We start from the raw sequence: 7396 nt of genomic DNA on the forward strand, positions 1-7396 counted from the left end.
GGAGAAAATGGTTCAGTTTATGTCCAAGCTTGCTACCTATTTATTGAGCATTCATCCTGATTTGTTTGTAGAAAGTTTTCTGGAAGGTTATATAACATCCACTGAGCATTCATTCTGGTTTCTTTGAAGGAAAATTATTCAACGTTGTGTGAAGCAATCATTATCCCACATTTTCTAGTGGGATTTCCTTGCTGCAAAATGTTCTATTTTTAAAGGGGGCGAAAAGCAGGCTTGTTGAACAAAAGCACTAAATCCACATTTAACTGAACAATCTGAATTTGCTGGTATGAGACAGCACCCTACCTGCAAAGCATCAACAGTTTCTGGAAGTACCCTAAGTCTACTGAAATGTGCTTCCAAAGAAGTAAAACGTTAAGAAGGAATGATGGGAAACGTTCACATGGACATTCTAGTCACACACACCACACTCCATCAGAAACATTGCAGCTTGGCAGGCTCTATTGCATCTTAATCTCGCTTTGAGTAATGGTAATTTTGAAGAAGAAGAAAATCAATTGGGGAGAGGGTCTCATCACCTTATTTAACCAAACTCTTTCCCAAAGAATATTTCACAGAAATTATCCTGCCTGGTATCTTTTCACACCACTAACCTGTCAAATTCCTGAAGAAAGCTGGGGCAAACTATTGTTACATGCCATCCCAATCTCCCTGAGTGCTTGCAGATGTGCTTGCCAGGGTCGGTGTTCCTTTTTGGGACAATGAGGCACAACAGAGACTGTGGTGTCCTTATGATATATGGTTTTATTTAAGCTTATCTACACAACCTGCACCTAGATGGAGTGATTGCAGAGCATTCATATCCTATGAGTGTCCGGCTTCCTCCTAAAGGGCAACATTGGATGCAATGGACAACAAAAAGCCATCTTCTGTGTCTCTTAGTTCCAGCCTGGGTAAACCCAGCCAGAAGGTCAGGGTATAAAATATTATTATTATTATTATTATTATTATTATTATTATTATTCCCACTTACATGGAGTTCTGTCCCTTCTCTGTCTCTTTCTCTCTCCAAGGGCCTCCCACCAACCTGCATCATTCAAAGTTGAAACCCTAAACCTGACCTCCGCCTCTGCCCTATAGCACCCAGCATCCTGCCTCTACCCACTAGCCCCGCTCCCCCTTGCCTGGCAGTCTTGTTCTCTGATGGTTTCCTTGATGGAGAAACCATTATTGGCCTTTGTCCACTGATAATAGCCCATCCAGTTAGCTCTGCGAAACTGGCTTTGCTCCTTAGCATAACTGAATCCAGGGCTTTCCGTGTTTGGCAAAGTTTAATCAAGCCTGGATAAATTTTAACTTTTACTAAATCCAGGTTTTATGAGAAGGATCTGGCATCCAGGAATTTAGAGCAATCTGCCCCCCAACCCGTAACAGCAATGCACCCCATACTCCCAGGCATAATACCACTTTGGGATTGCTCTGTTAGTTTAGTCAGGAAAAAATAAATAAATCATGAGCCACATTTGAACACTTTGGAATTGACCTCCTAGAAAAATGAAAGTTACATGCTTCCACCAAACCTATTTAGTCCCAGTTGCACAGTAATGTTGACACAGCCAATAATCTCTCTCTTTCTAATCTGTTATCTAATCAGCTGTCCTCTTTCTAATCCATCAAGGAAGCATCAGTACTGCATTCATACTGTAACCTACACAAAGGTTACTTTCCTTGGTTATTATGCATCCTTCATTTTAGTACCCCTGCATTTTAGATATGATCATCTTTCCAATGTTTAATAAATCCACATTTTTTTAAAAAAAGAAACATTTCCTTAGCTATTTCTCAGATTAACTAACAATTCACATTTTGAAATGTTGACCTCTTAAGGGCTAAAAACTAATGGATCCAGAAAACAGGAGATACTTGACTAAAAATACTTGACTTTTCTCTTCTCTCACTTCTGCTTATGTTTTTAGCTCGTGGAAAGGTTTTATTATGCAAAAGATTTACAATGGGCTATAATGTTATGCATATAAATATTTTCACTATCCACTAGCTCAATAAACGAAAAAAAATGTTTTTACTGCTCTGGAACTGTATTACATACCTTAATGTAATTACCTTAATAATATTACAAAATCGTTTTGCAAAGGGATAGAAAATTAAAAGGGGAAGTGATAGGAACACAACATTATATTAGCCCTTAGCAAAACAGCAACAAATACTGGGGATATTATGGTTTGCATAGTCATGTGATTAGGCTTTCTTGGTACAAGAAAGTAAATTGTGCTTCTAATTATTTGTTTTGGGTTTATTAAGGTGAGCAGAGCAAAGGATTGCTCATGGTTATTTAAAAGGATTTACTGTGAATATGTTTATACCAATTAGCAATGTATTTGACACATACAATTTTAACATATTAACAGTGCAATCCTAGCCATGTGTTCTCAGAAACAAGCCCTAATGAGTTCAATGAGGCTTACTCTCATGTAAGTAGGGCTAGAATTGCTGCCTAAGAAAGTGTGGTATGAATATTAAATCTAATCTAATTTTATCTAAATAAATTAGATTCCAGAAACTACATTGCACTTTCATGACATTTGTAGTAGGGGTGCCATTACTGACAATCACACAATAGAGACAATTGGGCTCTCAGTAGTGGTACCCTCTAACATCAAAACATTTTCTTCAGATTTTGTATTTTGACACTATAAAATTTTGGGTTCTGTCTACGTTTACTCAGAGTAGACCCATGGAAATGCATGAACATGGGTAAATTATGGAACTCTCTCCCTGCAAAGTGGCATCTGGCATCTTCATTATACAGCTTTTGATGAACATTGAAGATGCATCTCTTAACCCTGGATTTTGACATTTCAGATGTATATTTTTGGGACTCACCTTATTACTGCAATTTTAACTTGTTTTACATTGTTTTTGTAGTAACTCACCCTGGGACTTTAGGGTGAATAAAAACTGCTACTGCTACTACAAACTTAAGTCCATTAATTTCAATGAGTGTACCCCAAGTAGAACTTATACACAGCCCTATGTGTTTTCACTGGAATTTAGGTGAGCCAAAGCATGACACGGGAGATGGTAGTCATAACAAACTAAACTGAAGGAGGCAATTGCATAGGGGAACTCTCAGCAGTTCTCACTGGAGTCTGCCCAAGCATTGAGTGACATGGACTTCCCAGCCAAAACTGGACCGCCTTTTCCATGCAGTAGTATCTGCCTGTAACAGGACCCATCTTCCACAAACCTGCTTGTCGCCTTCTTTGGAGCCAATACTAAACAGATAGACAAATATATTGTGTGATAGATTTCAGTTCTACCCGCCCTTCACAACAGAATAATTCTGGACATCTGGAGTCTCTGAACCTGATTCAAAATGAATCTAGGTTCTGGATCAAGGTGTCACCATGAATAGAGACTTTACAGAATTCTGACTGGATAGTTTGAAAATAGTAAGCACAGTGTTGTTCTGACTTATGATTGAATGCATGTGAAAGAGTCATAGAACACACACACATATATGCTGATCTGTACCTCCATTCAGACAAGGGATAGACAGTTTTGTGCAGCCAGCATAATTCAGTGATTGTGTGAACATACAGCTTTACACTGCATCTGGTGGTGGCATGAATGGGAAAGGGAGGGGTTGCATTATTTTAGGATATAGAATGCCTTGCACAAGAAAAGGGACACTTTGAGGAGGGCACTAAAGCTTTCCATGTGTAAAATGTTCTGTCTGTTGGGAATATTCAAGCATGGAACTCTTTCTCTTTCCTTGGTGATCTGAAATACTGCAGTCCAGGAAAAGCTTACCCATTTGATTCTGCTGAGTGTATGAACTTGGCTGTAAGCTGTGTCATATCTTCAAGCAGATCTCAGCCCCCAAAATCTGGTGCTGGGTCTCCTTATAAGAGGCAAAAAAAGTATGGTAGATGCAGTGGTCTGACACTCAAGCATAGCGGATGCAATGCTCTAATATTCATTCATGCCTCTTTAAGTACTTCAAAAGCAGTTGGACCAAAAATGTGTTTATAAAATGCAACACAGAGACCCATGCTACAAGCAGGCTGCCAATATTACTTCAGTGTGTAATCATAATTAGTCAATACTTGTTTTAAATGAAAACAACTTTTTAATTAAAAATATCTGACTGCCTGACAATATGTATTGGAAATATGTAAATAATGTATACAAATTGTTAAGTGAAGGGATAAAGTATATGTGTGTGTTTGTACATATATAATTTTCTAGGCTATTTTCAGTAAGGAACTGAACGCAGTTTATAAGAAGAAAAATAAACATTGCACAAACCTGAGCATTCCACATACAAATTACTTTGAGTGCTTGCATCACCTCAGTTTGTGAACTATTTGTATTGCAAGCAAATCTAATAGCAATAAAATGAGACAGGTGTCTTTCTGTCTTCTTAAATGAATAACTAAAATAGGCAAGCAATAACAGTGGCATCACACTGTTAAGGCACAGATGTGTTTAGCAATTAATAACATAAACACCAATAGCTCTCAGTGATGTAGTGTTATGATTTAAAAATAGCAGACTTCATTTATATGACAGGCAAGCATGTCTCCATTAAAAAATGCTTCTCTGAGTTAGAAATTATAATGTTGCTTAATGCATCTGATCATTCTGAGGATGATAGGAGCATTTTAGGACTTCTGATTACTCCTAGGATGATAACAGTAAATCCATGATTCTTGGCACATCATGAGCTTAGACCCCACAAAGCTATGTGGATTTGCTATGGAGTCTTGCGCACTAGCAGACATAACCTGTAGAGACTTTACTGGCATGTTCCTAGGTTTGTCTCATATGACATCAGGCATGGAAGTGTTTGAGCCATGGGTGTAAAGGAAGTTGTAGTAGTGGCTTGAATTTTTAATAATTTTAGTGCAAATATTTCCGAATACACTCATTTTTATATCACATTTTTGCAAGGAAAGTCCCCTAATATAAAACATTATAAGTTATTTTCACTAATATGTGGATTACTATGTACATTTCCCCCAACACACACCTTTTTGTTCACATTATTTGGTTGGAGAATAATCCACTATATCACACTTATGAAAGTCAAAGGATAATTTGCACTTCAATTCACATATTGTTTCAGGAAGTGTGAATTACAAACGCGAACTGAACCCAATTTCTCTCCCATCCCTATTACTGTCATTTCTCTTCTCTCTTTCCCAAAGTCAACCTGCCCACTTTATTTTGGGGAGTGGGAAGGTAGAGGCAGATGTGACCCCCACACACCAGCCACAGTGCATTTTCATTCCAAGAAAAGGCACAGGAACTACAAGCCCCGGGATCCTCAGTGGGAAACCAACACCCACTGTTGTTGTTGTTGTTTGAGAAGATGTCAATGTTAATTTCCTGTTCTATTCTAGAGTTTGCAGTTCCACTCCTTGGTGAGAAAAGATGATCCTGCAGGTATACAGGGACACCCTTTGCTGCTGAGTGAGCTTCTTCTACATAATCCTTCTTCGAAATAAGCTTGGAGACAGCGGCAGTGATGGCAGGTGCTGCCAGGTTATTTCAAGTATTTGAATCAAACATTCAACAAGCCTCTTGAGGAGAGTTATTTTAGTGTTCAATAGAAGCACTCAAAAAGCTGTGTGCTCTTTCACTCATCCCTAGTCTTTCTCCCTCTCTCCCTTAAAGTCTAACAGACTCCCACTTACATCTCTTTTCCTTCCCCACCTTAGGATGAAGCCTAAGCCCTCTTCAACTCATGGAAATTCCATTAGTCCTCAGGAAATTACTTTAGCTTCCTCAGAATGCAGATAGATGCTTCAAGTTACCAGGCTTTGGTGTTTTCGTCAACGTTCAAAGTCACTTTGAATTGGCGATGGATTATTACTGTATATGTGTGAATCTATGTGTCAAAGATTCCATATAGGAGAAAGGCAAAACACTATCCAGGTAGAATAATAAGATGTGATAGAGCAGTGTGAAGAGGATGATTGATTGAATGGAGAACGACACAGAGACAGAAAGATGTAGCACTCCGAGAAGGGGAGACAAATGCAAAAGAAAATGGAATATATTAAGGGGAAGAACAACATAATTTAGAACAAAACCATGTTGATAAGGACTTAAATTTTCATATTGCTTTCCACTCCTGACCTCTTTGCAAACACCTCAAAGAGAACCCATCAGTCACTCCTAGAATTCAGTCATCTCTAAGGTGAAGGCGAGGGGGAAACATAGGCTACGGAAATGTTGTAAAGTGAGGTAAGGTGAGGTGGGAGACTGAAAGGAAAGGATGATATGCAGAGGGAAAAGGACACAGCTTAATACCTAATACAAGAGTAAATGTCCAAGCCCTTCATTTTAATAAGTAAATGGATAAGGTAGGTAAACATCTGACAGTCTACTGCATGATATAAAAGACAGCTAAAGCTTCAGGTACAAGTACTGCCAACCCTCCGGCCAATCCAGGTTTATATCCTACACTCATAGTTTTGAAACAACAAATTGATAGAACAACTGTGAAGACAAAACATTGTGAAGACTTTTGGGAAAGACATATGAAAATCTCTGGAGTAAGACCTATTGAATTTCATAGGATGTGCTTCTGAGTAGACATGATTGGGATTGCAGTATTAATTTCTGCTGCTGCTTTTGCTATTTGAATGTTATTTAGATTGATCTCTTGATTTATTATACTCAACGCTGTTTTGTTGCATTAGTTTATTTTAAGATATTGTAATCTGCCATGAGCAAGAATTTTGCCTAGAAAGGTGGGATATTTACATTTTAATATAAATAAATGTGCACATATTCAGTAGCGCCGTCTCATTAGTGACTGCAGCCTAGTTCTCAAAATATCCAGTCACTTAAAGGCAACATTGAGGATCCCTCTCCACCCCCAAAAGTAAATCATTATAAATGCATGTTTGCACTAAGCGGTACAAGTAAATATTCAATACATGTAGATACAAAACAGTGGCGCTTCAGACTGATCTGCTTTGTGTCCAGTCCAGATCTTACTGCATATAAAATTGTGCTAAGACAATATGAATAGCTTTGATGGATGAGGCTGGTGGTGATCGCTATATATGCAACAGATGTAGATAATAGATGTTATTATGTTCAAGAACACAGTGCATGGAAGTATTCTATGAAATGTTGTTCACAGGCTCGTTTTGGCATTCTGTATTCCATCACCCACAATTATAGTTATTGATATTCCTACCCTCCATTAGTTAGCCTAGATATCCTATTGACCTTTTATGGACCAGCTCACAATTTATCACCACTGAAATACAAGCTGTAGAAACTCCCCCCCTCCCCTTTTGCAACTCTAGAACATTATAAATGAGTCTATTTCCTGTATAAGTCTTATTTAATAGTAACAAAAGCTTAGACTCATCCATCTGCTGTCAATGATACCGGA

The sequence above is a fragment of the Podarcis tiliguerta genome (genome assembly GCF_965153285.1).
Source record: "Podarcis tiliguerta genome assembly, chromosome: 5".
In the NCBI taxonomy this organism is placed as follows: Eukaryota; Metazoa; Chordata; class Lepidosauria; order Squamata; family Lacertidae; genus Podarcis; species Podarcis tiliguerta.